The 16,145-nt window shown below is 39.1% G+C and overlaps 1 protein-coding gene across 1 annotated transcript in view; it reads right to left on the bottom strand.

Moving 5' to 3' along the window:
• The window catches only part of COL24A1 (collagen type XXIV alpha 1 chain), a 369,727-nt gene that overhangs the window by 335,132 nt on the left and 18,450 nt on the right, over positions 1-16,145 (bottom strand). The window lies entirely within an intron of this gene.

The following is a 16,145-nucleotide window of genomic DNA, read 5'->3' as shown; positions in this document are numbered from 1 at the left end:
ACAAATGAAGAAACTGAGGTTGAAAGAGGTTAAGTGATTTGCCTAAGGTCAAAAGGGAAGTAGGCAGCAGAAGTGGGATTTGAATCCAGGTCCTGATTCTTTCATTGCCCTATATGGTTGTTATGAGGTTCAAATAAGATGGTGGATGCTAACCAAAAGTGCTCTCCACTGTTACGGAGGATGTCCTGAACAGGATCGAAATGGAAGATGGATTGTCCATAGGTCAAGGGTTCTTAACCCTTCTGGTGCATCACAGACCCTTTTGGCAGTCTAATGAAATAAGGCTTTTTTTTCCCCAGCTAGATGTGTGGTTCTTAGTATCCTTTGAACCTTTATCCCCTAATTAACATTCACACAAGACTAGAGGCTATGTTCTTTTTTGTTTTGTGGGTTGTCATGACAGTAGCATTTATTGGCCTAATCTACTGGTGATAAGCCTTTCTATAATTGAGCACATTGCTGGCCCTTGGACAATAGACTGAGTCACTACTGGAACTATGCCTGAAGCCTTCCCAGCATGGTAGAACCTGACAGAAGGTATGACTTGATGGTATAGACTTTGAGAACCCAGGTCACCTTAACAATGCCATTAAAGCATCAGAGGAGAACTTTGTAGAGAATATGATTTCATCTGCTTTTATTCCTCAAGACCAACAGGATGAGCTTTCACTTTATCTTGCCCAGACCCTTACCTTCCCACCACTTCCCAATCATCTCCTTGCCATGCTGCCTACACTCCAACCATCATCTTTATATGTGTCATCACACAAACATGCACACACACCCACACCCACACACACACACATTCCTTTCTACCTGGCACTCCACCTTTGTATCCTCTGAAGTTCTTTGAGTCTGGTAGGTGAACTCTTGCTTTATCTTGCCCAGATCAGGCCTCCATATCACTTCCAGGCCATCTCCTCACCATGTCACCCCGTATTCTCTCCTTGTATTGCCTTCTCCCAAACAGAACATAAGTTCCTTAAGGAACTTTTATCTGTATTCCTAAGGCTTAATCTATACTGTTTACCATATAGCTAGCTAACTTACTTGTTCTATCTATTTATCCATCCATCTCTCTCTCTCTCTCTCTCTCTCTCTCTCTCTCTCTCTCCCTACCTATCTACCTTGATCACTCTTTTACTTGATATTTCTCCATTATCTAATCAAAACTACTTTATGACACATTTTCTACATTCTCTAGTTATGAGGACCATGTCTTCTACGTTATGAATACCCTTCATGAAACTTAGGCTAATACTAGACGTATGAGAAACACTCCAAAACACGGGGTGATGGAACAAATGAACAGCAATGCTATATGAGTTTTCATATAAGAGTAAAAAAAAAAAGGCCCTCTGTAAAAGATCATAAGACTGGAAGGCTAACGTTCAACTTTAGCTTCTTTCAGTTCATTCCCAAAAGTCCCTGGCAACCCACTCCCCAAGCTCAGAGAAGGGAGATTTAGAATACAGGGTAAAAATGGATAACTCTCAACAAGAGACTAACTCATAGAAGAAACATGAGAGAAAAATTAAACAAAGATCAAAGCATCTGTGTTTTCTCAGCCTCATGAATGTCACATTAAAAAATCCTTTCCCCATTCCCCACCCCTTATTTAAGAGGCTGTGGCTTTGCTCTAAATGATTTTTGCATGAAAATTGTTCCATACAGGAAGGCTGTCTACACTGGAACCTGGTCCAGCTGTGGGTGTGGATTTGACTGTTTCTGAGGCTGGACAGGTTCTGATTTGCTCCGTATCATAGGATGCCTTTTTCTTTTTAAGCCGAGTGAGGTAAAGCAAGGCATAAGTAAACCTGGGAAGTGGTCCAAGTCCCTCTTCTCTGCCCTTTTTCTGCACCCTCTCTCTCTGTCATCTCTCCCATACCCATTGGCATCCAGTTCCATTAGGCCGTTCCTCCAACAGACAATGCTCCACTCACTGTTTCATTTCCTCCTTAACTCTACATATCCCACCCCAGCAGTACTCCATGTTCTGGACCTTTCCTAGTCTTCACCCATGATTAAAGTGAACTTCACCCAAGTCCCATTGTCTCATTCTCTCGGGTCCTTCTAGGCAGACAATTCACTGACCTACTAACCTAATTAGTAATCTGGGGGTTCTCAAGTATTCCACTGGGGTATAACCCTTTTAAACAAAATTTCAGTGGAATATTTCTGTATAACGTTATTTTAAAAGGCTGTTACAAAACAAGAAGCTAATTCTTTCATCATTGATTTTATTTTGAACACAGCAATGTCACAAACAATTTATTTAGTGAGAGTAATGTGATTATTTTCTCTCCATTAGTATTTTCTTCTTTCTCATGATGTGGAGGGGATTCTGGATTCTCAAAGGCTAGGCTGGTAGAGTGTAAGCCCTGGGCTTTGAGTGCCAGCCTAGCAGTGGATTGCTTATCTGTCATCTTAGAAGCAAACCTAGTTAAGTTTAGAGAGTCTCATGTTAAAATGAATTTTTCAGCTATAGATAATATGGCTTTAAAAAAAAGCTAGACCTGTGACTCTTAACATCTTTTGAACTTTCTTCCTCTATTTTATATTGACACATTTCTTCATTCTGGCGTAACAAGAACATGGAGCTCGCCATCCACTGCAGCACCTCTCTCATCTATGAGCATGTGAATACTCTATACTCTCTCTTTAGTCATTTCAGTCACGTCCAACTCTTTGTGACCCCATTTGGGTTTTCTTGGCAAAGATACTGGAGTGGTTTGCCATTTCCTTCTCCAGCTCATTTTGCAGATGAGGAAACTGAGGCAGATAGGGCTAAATGACTTGCCCAGAATCACACACCTGCACAGGACTAGGAGCTACATTAGTATTTCTCTTTGTTTCATGGTTTGCCATGACATTAGCATTTATCCCAAAGTCATGTAATATTTTTTACATAGTCTTAAAATTATATAATAAAGTATAAAGCACTTAGTAATAATATTTTCTAATAATAGTAATAATACTTAGTAGCAATCACTTTTAAAAAGTGATATTTTTATAATAGATTTTGAATAGATTTCTGAGGGCCTCGGTTCAAATCCCAGCTCTACTACTTAGTACCTTGTGTGACTTTAAGTGACTTCACTTCTCTACTGTAGTTTCTTCATATATAAAATGAGGTTGGACTAAATGACCTTGAGGTTTTCTTCCAGCTCTTAATCAATGATCCCACAATCTATGAAGTCCCAGAGTTTCTGCCATCTATGTTGCTGGAGGTAGCCCCCATCCCCATGACATCCTATGTCTTTGAACAGTTGGTTAAGTGATTTGTAATTGACAACAGAATTGGAGAAGATAACAGCTCACCTCATATTATGCTTTGTAGTAATTCTCAATTTCCTCTTTATTTACATGTCAGCAATTTAGGGAGAAATTGTTACAGTTGGGTAAATTTCACTTTTAAAAATTCAAGAGTTTTGTTTTTAATTTGCTATGTTTTGTTTGTCAATGCTTTTGTAATTTTGCTAGTTGCATGGGACCATTTTGAAAATATTGATAGCCAGCACATGTTGTACATTACTAGTCATCGGCCCAGACTAGAGAGAAGCTTTGGTCCTATCTGCATTTTAGTTGGGAATTAGGGTAGATTTTGTGCTGGACTAGGATTTGTGGACATTTGTTTCATGGTTAGTCTTGATTATTAACACTTGTTTTCTCTTCTCTTCAAATACCATCTTTCTACTCAGTTATCATGATGTTCATTGGCATCAGAGTATCTATTGTTTAAAAAAAACCCTTGAGAATGTTGAAATTTGTAGAACCAGAAGAACAATTTACATGATGGTCACAACAAAATAATCCAGTGAGATCAAGTCAACAAGCATTTATTAAGTGCCTACTATATACTGTATGGAAAAAACCAAACAAACACATACACACACATGAAGGTAGTTGTACCTTAGGTGCCATCATCTGTTGCAGAAAAGGAAGAATAAGAAGTGCCATGTAGAGCTGACAAGATCCTCTAAATGAAGTCAACATATTCATTGCTAAGTTCTGAGGACACAAAGGAGGTTAAAAAAAAGTCCCTGCTTTGAACAAGCTTACAGTCTAATGGTGTAAGTACTGCAGGTATTTATTATCACTATTTTATAGCTGAGTGAACAGGTTTCTAGTGTTTAAGTGAAATAAAGAGTAATAAAAATGACTTACTGGTAGTTTTCTTTTCTTTTTGGGGGGAGTAGGGTGAGGCAGTTGGGATTAAGTGAATTGCATAGGGTCACACAGATAGTAAATGTCTGAGGATGGATTTGAACTCAGATCCTTCTGACTCCAGGGCTGCTGCTCTATCCACTGAGCAGTTTTCTTTTCTTTTTGGTGAGTATAACTTAATGATGCTATTATATTAGCTATTACTAAATTTTGAAGGAAGTCTTTATGATCTATGATAATATCACCTTCTCAAATGCAGGACAAACATGAACACTTCATTTTTTCCAGAGGGGGCTTGTCTAGACAAACTATTAGGTCCTCTCCATCTGGAGTTCTATGAACCTTTATTCTCCAAGCTTTCGCCAGTGGTTGGAGTGAGCATCTCTAAGGTCCCTTCCAACTGTAATATCTTGTGGTTCATTTCTTAATCCCAAATTATATTTTCTAACTAGTTTTTGCAGTCCTCTCCTGTGACTGAATTCACATTTAAGTCACTGAGTATCAGTGAATACGTTGACTTCACTTAGAGGATCTTGTCAGTTCTGCATGGCACTTCTTATTCTTCCTTTTCTGCAACAGATGATGGCACCTAAGGTACAAGTACCTTCATGTGTGTGTATGTGTTTGTTTGTTTGGTTTTTTTCCATGTGCCAATTATATGCACTACAAGGAGAAATGATCAAGGGTTCAAGAAAATCCTGGTTCATCTTTATTGCCTTTGGGGCGCAATGAAGCTATCTCTGCCAACTCTTTTGTCTGTCTCTTTAAGGAGTCATCCTTCCATTTAGCTAAAACTTCCTTATGTTTTCTGGTTTCATTTATAAGAATGTTAATATCATTATGGTTGAGTTTCTCTAAAAGTCTCTGATACAGGTGTTCTTAACCTGGGTCCACAAACTTAAAAAAAAATGATAACTCTATTTCAGTATAATTAGTTTCCTTTGGAGTGCCATGTGTTTTAATTTATACATTTAAAAATATTATTTTGAGAACATGTACATAGGCTTCCCCAGACTGCCAAAGGGGCACGTAGGTTTTCTCAGACTCTCCATGGAACCAAAATGGAAAGAATCTTTGACCTAGTAGCATGTCAACATTTTGGTCACTGACAATAATCTCATATTTAGAGTACAAGTAGATGAATTCATGTTTATAGAAAGTCTAAAAATCATTTAATTTTGTACCTTCTCCCCTCTTTATTTCTACTTTGCCACCACTGCTGCCAAAGCAGAAAATAACTACACAGAACTTAAGACTACTTGTATTTTTATCTATTTCAAGGGCCACCTGGCCAAAAATTCTTTACTTGGAGACCATACTACTGGTGATAATCCTCTCCATGCTTAACCAGGTCAGTCCTCACACAGTACACATGATCTGTTGCTTGGACCATTCTCAAAGCTTTTCTAGTATGATACAATCAAGCAGAGTTTGAGCCCTTCCATCATTTTTTTAGAATTGGAAACCCAAGGTCACTCACATGGCACATTGGAGGAGTACAATGAGGGCTCTTTGGTGTTGTTATAAGACCCAGAATGGTAGTTTTTTAACCTGGGGTCCATGATCTTAAAAAAAAAACTTAAAAAATTGATAATTGTACTTTAATATAATTGTATTGTATTTTATACATTTTATGCATTCTATATATTTTAGTTTATGCATTTTTAAAAATTATTATGAGAAGGGGTCCATGGATTTTATCAGACTGCCTAAGGCAACAGTTGGTTCATCACCCACAAAAAAGGTTAAGAACCCTCAGCCTAGAGGAAGTCCTCCAGTTTCTTAGGTAGATTATCTCTGGAGGATTTGTAGAAGTATGCAGCTAAGAATGGCACAGAATGAAAAAAATCATGGAAAAACTGAGATTTAGCCCATAGGAGGGAGGACAAACAGAAACTGACCCATAAAGTACAATATTGTATTAAATACTTATTATATTAAGTACTAAATTTCTACTTCACAGAATCCTATAAATCTTGAACCAGGAAGGCGCTCAGAGGTCATCTACTCCAACCTCTATATTTAACAGTTAAAAGAAACTGAGGCCCAGGGAAGTTAAATGATTTGCTAAAGGTCACAATGGTGGTGAATATCAAAGAGGGGATTACATGGCAGTTAACCCTGAGTCTGTATTAAATTGTAGGGTAGAGTTGAATTAGCTTCATGTGTATATCACATCATTGGCTGTGCGGCATATCAAGATATGTGACATAGTTTTACAAGATGTAAGAGCCCATGGTTAAGGTTCTATTTATATTTTTTATGTTACCAATTCTACCCATTTGTTGAGACTAAGGTCTCCTAGTTACCTCACAATCATCATTCACTTTCAGCCAAAGGCATAAATGATAATATGTTTGAATTTCCAAAAGGATGTGTTGAATTTCACACATCTTGCATTTCTCAGCAGGGATCAGGGCTCAGTTGATCTTCCCACAATGACACTTACAATTAAGAGATAAGATTGGCCTGAATAATCATAGACTTGGAGAACTAGAAGGGACCTCAGCCATCTAGTCCATCCCACACACGGAAGGTGCTATATACTCAGTGACGAAATCTATGACTTAAATTTTCATTACACCCTGGTGATTTGAGACAAGCTCTGTTCTCTGCAGTAATTTATAGGCAGAAAAAACAGCCAACAAGGTTAAATAAATTGTCTAAGATCACACTATAGCTAAATCTACAAAAGTTGACTAGAGAATTGATGATTATTTGGATAATACAAGTCCCAGGATGGATTAAATTTTCCAATCTCAATTACTGAGTTGGATTATCTAGTTAAAATGAACTGGAAAATTGCCACACCTCCACTTTATTCTACATTGTCTAGTCATATGTTGTATGGCCATGAGTCACGAGATATCACAGCTGCCAAAGTATTAAAGTTGAAAGCCGACCAAAGGGCAGTGGAAAGTCTTTGGGGGGAGGAGGGCAGACGAGCAAGCTGTAACACATTACCAGCTAAGAACTGTGCAAGAAAAGCAGCTTAAAGAATGTTATCAGAGAGAGCTATATCTGGGAAAGCAGGTGGGCTTGTCATGTTGTGATAGTACTTAGGGATAATGCATGCTAAATGCACTCTTGGTATCTATGCAATGGGAAGAGAAAGAAAGAAAGAAAAAGAAACAAACAAATGAAGGAAAGAAAGAAAGAAAGAAAGAAAGAAAGAAAGAAAGAAAGAAAGAAAGAAAGAAAGAAAGAAAAGAAAAAAGGGAGGAAGAAAGGAAAGAAAAAAGGAAGGAAGAGAAAAAAGAAAGAAGGAAGGAAGAAAAGAAAACATAGATGATAGAGAGACAGACAGATAGACAGACAGACAGATAGATAGATAGATAGCATATTATAGATACATAGATAGTTTACTACATACAATGCACTATGCTAAGCCCAGAGCGTACAAATAAAAATAAATAAGATGGTCCCTACTCACAAAGAACTTTCCTTTCAATGGAAAAGGAAACAGATATAGAAGAGCTAGAAATCATGGGAGGGGAAAAAGGTTGGTGGTAAGGAAGTAGAAAAGTCTGGATAATGAGTAGAGTTGGGAGTAAAAGGGAACATGGCCTCATGATCTTCCATGGTCTAGGCCAGAAAACACCCATCAGGAAAGCAGACCTCAGGGTGGAGGCATCTCCAGGGTGGGAAGAGAACTAGAAGAAGGACCTTCTGTTGGATAGACATCCTGTTGAAGATTTGAAGGAGAGTATGGACAAGTCAGCCAAGTTGTGACCTGCGTTGTTGGAGGTGACACTTCTTATTCTCAGATCATGGGTCCTTTGAAGTATCAAGGAGTATAATGAGACTCCAGCTAAAAGCAGAGTCAGCAATCAACCATAGATTTCCTGGCTTTCAGTCCACTGAACTAACTCCACAGAATATTTATGTCTAAAGGAGCTCTTGTAACACCTTTAGGTTTCCTACAATGAGTTCAGCGGTTCCCCAAAACAGATTACATCTTCATTGATAGAGGAAAAGTTAAGATGTGAGAAGATGGTTAAGGTATGGAATACCAGTATGAAGGACATTTCAAGATAAGTGGGGAGAATAGGCTGGCATATTTTGAAGATAAATATCTACCACGAGAAATAATATATAAACTTAATTATAAAACATTAAGTGAGTTTTTTATAAACTAGTTGTGAACGTTTTTGTTGAGGGCTTACAGAGTCTTTAGCTGAAAATGTTTGGGGACTCCTGTAGCGAGGTAGTATGAACTGCCTCTCTCTTTACAATCAAAGCATTTTTGGATTAATTTCTATAGGAAATAACCTCCAGAAAACATCCATGGAGATTTCCACATACGTGATTTTCAGACATAGGGAGCATGAACTTCAGCGTTGCATGCATGCTGGAAATTAGGAACACACCTTGCATGGTGGTTACTCATCATGTTAGAGATTTTGTAACAGTGCCAAGATTTTGGTGGCAGTGAACCAACCAGCATAGACAGAGAAAGAGGGAAAATACATTACTGTTTTAGAAAAAGAAAGGGTGCCTGCCAATTCCTCATAATATCCATTCTGAAAACAATGAATTTATCCATGAAAAATGATCATTTATCATGAGTGAGTAACCCAAACTCAGAGTTTCAAAACATCTACCAGACTCCTACATCTGTTAATAAAAGACTTTTTATGCTTTCTCTTGGATGAAATACAGCTTAAAGTAACAAATGCTGAAGCATCTTATGCAGTAAAGGAATCATAAAACATGACAAATTATATTTAAAGAACATTAATATTTAGCACTGCTTCTCACAGCTCCAACTGTTAGGTGCCCCTTGGCTTCAAAAAGACATGTTCATCAATAGTAACTAATTATTTCATTGAATAGAATGAAATTTCCTGGAGGGGAGATGAATGTTGATGATTGGATATCCAAGCACTTAATTCCTGACATCACATCCATCCATCAATCAATAAACATTTGCCATAAACACCTACTGTGTGCCAGCACTGTGCTGAGCCCTTGGGAATACAAAAAGAGGCAAAAGACAGTCCCTGCCATCAAGAAGCTCACAGTCTAATGGGGGAGAAAAGAAATAACTGTACAGGATTAATAAGAAGTAACAGAAGGGAGGGTGCTAGCATTAAGAGAGATTGGTAACGGTTTCCTGGAAAAGATGGGATTTTATTTAGGACTTAGAGGAAGCCAAGGAAGTCTCCAAAGGACATTCATTCTGGTGACCAAACACCACCATGCTTGTCTTCTGAGTTTCATGTTTCTGATAAGTGTATTCATTTTTTTTCATATTCACACTGAACAATGTATATTTCAATTCTCTAAAGGTCTGAAATTATTTTGGATTTTTTTTAGTTTTTCCTTTTATTAAGGATGGAAAATAGAACAAGTCATAAAAGTTTATGATTATAGAAGAACTGAAAATCCTGGCCTTGACATGAAATTTGTGTTTTATAAATGGGACCTCAAGGGCCAAAGGGAAATAGCATGCCTCCTTTCTAGTAACAGAGAGGAAGCATGATATAGTGGAGAGAGTATTGGACTAGAATACTCAAGTTTAATTCTCAGATCTAACTCTGACCTTGGCTATAAAACTTGGCCTTTCATTGATACCATAGTTCTCCCATCTTTAAAATAGTAATAATGCTTATGCCATTTATCTTCTAGGGTGCTTGTAAGGATCAATGAAATTCACTGAACATTAAGTTCAGACTATGTTCAGGCACCGGGGGATAGAAAAACAAAAATGAATTAGTCCTTTGCCTCAAGATGCTTACAAATAACATATTTCATTAAAAACATTTTGTAGCCATAAGTTAGCATGAGGTGAAACATAAATGGCAGCTATTTTTACTTTATTAGTTATTATTTCAAAATCTCTTCCTAAAAACTATTTTCTCTCTGGGTTTGTGTGTGTGTGCCTGCTTTACTGACAACAAGAGTGAATAATAGCCTCAACTGCCATTTATTGTTTTTGTTTTGTTTTGGTGAGGCAATTGGGGTTAAGTGACTTGCCCAGGGTCACACAGCTAGTAAGTGTGAAGTATCTGAGGCCAGATTTGAACTCCCAAGGCTGGAGCTCTATCCACTGTGCTGCCTAGCTGCCCCTTCAGCTGCCATTTACAACCTAATCTTCAGGATAGTTACCTGATGGGGGCTGTGATGGTGGCAATGCAGGTAGCTGTGGTGGAGGTGGTGGTGAAGGTAATGGTGCTGGTGTTGGGGTGATGGTAGTAGTGGTGGTGGTGAGGGTAATGGTAGTGGTTGTGGTGGAGACAGTGGTGGTGGTGATGGTAGTTGTGGTGCTGCTGGTAGCGGTGATGATGGAGGTTATGGTGCTGGTGTTGGTGGTGATGTGACAGTGCTAGTAGTGGTGGTGATGATAGTGGTGGTGGTGGTGATGGTGGTGGTGATGATGATGGAGGTGATGGTGGTGGTGGTGGTGGTGATGTGACAGTGCTAGTAGTGGTGGTGATGATGGTGGTGGTGGCGGTGATGGTGGTGGTGATGATGATGGAGGTGATGGTGGTGGTGGTGGTGGTAGTGGTGGTGGTATTGGTTGTGGCAGTGGCAGCAATGGGCAGAAGGGGAATTTTGGGGGAAATTAAAATTTTTTTTAAAATTTTTTTAAACTTTTTTAAAAAGTTTTTTAAAAACTCTTCCCATCAAGACTATTGGAAACTATGGTACAAGTGATCATTTCTTTCCTTCACTTTATTTAAAAGCTCTTGGTGACTGAAGGCAGAAATATATATATATCTGCTCCCTTCTTTGTTACTCAGCTTCTTAAGGCAATATGAACTCAAAGAGTTACCTCTTGTAAAGAACAGTTCATTCTTTAAAGGCAGACACCCATGGGGCCCTACTTATGTCTAAGTAAAAGAGAAAAGAGTCTGATAGAATAAGAACAAATAATATTTATTGTGCTCTAAGCTTTGCAAAGCACTTTAGATACTATCTCATTTGAGTTTAGTGTCCACCTTGTGAGAGTATGCAGGAATTAAGGATAAGGAAATTCTGTGAATCAATGGTCTTATGACTTTGATAAGCTAGAGAATGTCAGAAAAAGGCAATCAGGAAAGAGAAGGGCTTCAAGTCTATGCCATAAGAGTATTGGTTGAAGACTGTGAGGACTGAGCCTAAAGAAGAGAAAAACATGAAAACTGTTTTCAAGAGCTTGAAGGACTAGGAAGACTGATTTTCATAGTATTTTAGATTTGGAGCTGGAAGGACCTTAAAGGCCCTTGACTCCAACTCCTCTCATTTTTGAGATGAGGAAAATTAATTCAAAGAAGTTAAATGACTTGCCTAGGATAACCCAGCTAGTAAGTGCCTGAGGTAAGATTTGAACTCAGGTCTTCTTGACTCCAGGCCCAGTGCTCTATCCACTGTGCCCCTTTGTGTGGTCTCAGAGGCCAATGCTAGGAACAATGGATAGAAGTGGCAAAGAGGAAAGTTAGACTTGATATAAATGAAAACTTCCTTAAAATTTGTTATTGTTTTGTTTCAATCGTGTTTGACTCTTCATGACCCTATTTGGGGTTTTCTTGGCAGAGATACTGGGGTAGTTTGCCATTTCCTTCAATGATTAATTTTATACATTAGGAAACTGAGGCAAACAGGGTCAAGTGACTTGCCCAGGGTCATGCAGCTAGGAAGTTTCTGAGACCAGATTTGAACTCAGTTCTTCCTGAGTCTGGGGCTTAAAAATTGGAGTTACCCTATGGAGGAACAGGTTGCCTTGGGAGATAGTTTTCCCCTCCCTGGAGGTCCTTGAGAAAAGGCTAGATGACTAGCCACCAAATAATTTGTGGTGAAGACTTTTGTTCAGAATACATGGGTGAGCCTGGGTATAAGGGCCAATATTTTAACTCCTGCTACCTGAGAGGTTGAGGATGAAGGATCCCATTAACTGGGGAGTTCTGAGTTATAGTGGGCTGAGCCAATTAGGCATTCACACTAAGTTCAGCATCAATATGGTGAGTCCCTGGGAGTAGGGAAGTCCACCATGCTGCCTAAAGAAGGACAAACCAGCCCTGGTCAGAAATGGAGCAGGTAAAAGCTCCCATGACAATCAGCCGTGGGGTTAGGCCTTGAGTGGCTGCTAACCCTCCAGCCTGGAAAAAGCCAGGAAGAGCTGATACCAAAACACACAAACAACAAAACCCAGAATGTTTGGGTTGAACTAAAGGCTACTATGACTTTCCTAGGTCAAACAGCTATTAAGTGTCAAATAAAGAATCTGAACCTAGGTCTTTCTGTCTTCAGATCTAGAACTCTATATCCTACACCATACTGTCCCTCATCCACCATGACTTAGCTGCCTTAGCTTAGAACATCTCTCAGTGCCTGGAGTTTCCTCAACCTGGAACATCCCTCTGTCATGCCATTCCCCTCCTCCCATTGTGAGATCCTTCCAGGGGCCTCCATTCTGGGGACAGGCCCTGGCCAGCCATACTTCATGCCCCTCCTGGCTGTCTGTCTGATGCTCCAGACCTTGACACTATGATTCTGATAAGGAATCGTCTCCATCCTCAGTCTCACTTTTCACTTCTTTTTTTTTGTGTGTGTTGTCTCACCTTCTTAGAATGTAGGTTCCTTGAAGGCAGGGTCTTTTTCCTTGTATTTGTATACCCAGAACTTAAAACAGTGCCTAAGACATAGTAAGTGCTTAATAAATATGTGTTGCCTGCATGCAGGAATTTGGGACCCTATTATGCATATTAGTAGAGACCTAGAAATGAGCTAATCTCCCACTCAGTTGGGGACAAAATGAGTCAGTTACATGCATTTGGGGACCCCTAAGATTGAACCTAGTCTATATAAGCCCAGAGCTTGGAATTCTGGTCTACAGATTACATTTAATTCATTCTTAATTTTAAAAAATAAAAAAAAAAACACACAGACATATCCATTCCTGGAAAGTAATGTCCTTTATATAGGATTCCAAAATCTATAAGACACAAGGGATGTCCTTTAAATAACCCAAGTGATATTTAACAACAGAAACCATTATGCACTGTGTGCAGGAAGGCCTAATGCCTACTGAGACTTTCAAATGACGTAATATGCTTAAACTTCACATTCCCTAAATCTGAATAAACTTTTCATACATAGATCAGTTTCCAAACAGGAATCAATCGTACTGTGTCTCTAAACAGAAGGGCTTACTTTCCTTATTGGACAAATAGTGAAATCAGGACCGAGAGAAAATGTGTGTTTGTTTAAGATAAGAGAATCATGTGGAGGATGGATTTAATTTGTTTGGTTTGGTTGCAGGGGACAGGACAAGAAACGATCCTTGAAAACTGCAAAGAAGTACCTAGGCTTGATTCCTAACAGTGAAAGCTTCTCAGATGTGGAAATGGGCTGGCACTAGATGTGGTGAGTTCCTCTCCTCAGCAGAGGTCATCAAGCAGAGACCTTATCAGATATAATCATAGAAGAGGTGATGATGATGATGATGATGATGGTGATGATGGTGATGATGATGATGATGATTGTTATTTAATTATTTTTATTAACACTGGGTCTCCCTATCTCTCCCAGGATTCTCATTGACTTGGGTCTACTCTGATTGGCCCTACTGCATTTCCAACCTGGGCTGGTCCACTCCTCTCTACTCCCAGGGGCTCAGCATAATGCTGAACATAGAGTAGTAGTAATAAATAGGCTTAGCCTGCTGCAACTCAGAACTCCCGAGCTCAAGAGGTCCACCAGACTCAGCCTCTCTGGGAGCTGGGATTACAAACATGTAGCACCATGCGTGTATGGGGGAGGTTCTTTTTTTAAGATAGGGGCTGGACTAGATGGACACTGAAATCCCTTCCAACTTTGAAATTTTGTGACTCTTTGCCCAAGTTGTAAAGAAAACTCTGGCTATCCTAATCAATCCTAGAAGAACAGTATTGCCTCCTTTAATCGACCATGTGGTTTTTCACTGTGGCCCAAATGTCTCAGGATCATAAGATCATAGATTTAGGGTTATAAGAGAATGCAAAAGTCATCTAGGGCAACCGCCATATTTTAAAGGCAAAAAAACTAAGATGGCTTTAAATACCTGGCCAAAGTTTGCAGTTTGTAAGCATCAGTGCTAAGATTTGAACCTCTCTACTTTAAGCCTAATAAGGCTGTGTCTACAAAGAGATACCTGGTATGCCATATGAACTGGAGGGATTCTGCAATTCTGCAATTCCATCAGACCACATTTTCTGGTGGTTCATTTCCATCAGTTGTTAGTATAAGGAAGACTGAGGCCAAACATATTTTTAAGATTGGGAGAGTTAGCAGGGCCACCTAACAGCAGTAAAATCTGGGATTGCAAAATTATTTATCACAGGATCATAGTCTTAGAGCTGGAAGAGAGCTTAAAGGCCATCTGGTTTTCCACCTTCACCCTTCCACCACCATTTTATATGATGAGGAAAGAGAACCAGAAAGAGATTGAATAATTGTCCCAGGGTCAACCAGCAAGTAAGTGCCTAAGGCAAGATTATAATCCCATTCTTCCTGATCCCCAGTCCACTCCTCTACCCACTGCTCCATGCTGCTTCTAAATCTTTGGTATTAAGAGCATGAAGCATGACTCCAAGATTCTGGCATGATAAAAGGTCAGATACCTCGCAAATTGGAAATAAGCTACTGGGTAACCCAGTAGGATATGTCTCCCAAAAGTTTCGTCCTTGGGAAAGCTTTTGTGAAATGAGAGAATAAAGTAAGCAGGAGCATGATGACCCCAGGAATGTAAAGGAAAATGGAAGATTTCGGAATTCAGATCAGTACAATGCCCAATTGTGACATCAGGGGACCAACAGAGGTGGTAGACAACCAATGTAGAATGAAGTATCAAGTATTAGACAAGATTAATGTCTCCACCAATGAAGAACATGCCATGCTCATACAAATGCCATGTTTGAGCCCCAGGTAACAGCTGATATATTTGGCATAGATGTGCTTCTCTGCTACAGGGGAGACTTCTGGGAGGAAAAGGAGAAGTCATGAGAAAATGACAGCAGGATGAGCATTGATGAAACATCTTAAAAATTCGTCTTCTCATATGTTTATTTCAATGGGACTAACATCTGTGAGATAAAAAAAAAACAATTCTCTATGTACTTAACAAAACATAATTAAGCCTTATATGTAACTTTTAATGCCAGGGGCTGTCAGCACCAAAAGAGGCTCAACCCACTGTTTTATTATAATAGCATTTTGAAAATGAATAAAGTAATAAAACCGAGTAACATATAATCACATAGAGTCTGTTCTGGCTTGCTCTTCAGAAAGTCATTTTTTTGGATGCCCAAGGCATATGGCATGAAATCACTTATTCCATTGTAATAATAATGACAATAATAGCTTACATTTATATACAAATTTATTATTTGCAAAGGGCTTTATTATAACATTATATATGAGGCATATATCACCTCATTTGATCTTTACAACAACCTTGTAAAGTAGGTGCTATTATTTTACAAATGAGGAAGGTAAGGCTGAGAGAAGTCAATTGACTTGCTTAGGGTCACACATCTAGTAAGTGTCTGAGATAGGATTCAAACTTAGGCCTTTCTGACCCCAAGTTCATGCTCTATCCATTATGCCACCTAGTTGTTTCACTGTAGGTGAGGTGTTTTCAGGCAAATTTGTCAGTCACACACAAAAGAAAATGTTTGCTAAAGTATAATTTTGCTCTAGACATGGGAGTCACTTAACTTTCCCTGCCTCAGTTTCTCCATCTGTAAAATGAAGGGGCTGTTCTTGATGGCCTCTAAGGTCCCTTCCAGCTCTCAGTCTATGATTCCATCTCTCTGTGACTTCTGAAAGATCAATTAATAGGGTAGCAAAGGAGGTAATCCTGCCAGCCTGTGTTATCCTCATTTCTGCTGTTCTCGTAGAATGTTCTTGGTAACCTCCCGCCTCCCCCAGCCCAGGACCACAACAACCAGTGGGCACAAACAAACACACAAACCAGAAATACTGAACTCTTTTCTAACCAGCATCTGCCTCTGAAA

Source organism: Vombatus ursinus, unplaced genomic scaffold, assembly GCF_900497805.2.
Source record: "Vombatus ursinus unplaced genomic scaffold, bare-nosed wombat genome assembly UNPS02014803.1, whole genome shotgun sequence".
Taxonomy (NCBI): domain Eukaryota; kingdom Metazoa; phylum Chordata; class Mammalia; order Diprotodontia; family Vombatidae; genus Vombatus; species Vombatus ursinus.
Note: the sequence above shows the minus strand (reverse complement) of the source record. Positions and strands in the feature narration are given on the sequence as shown.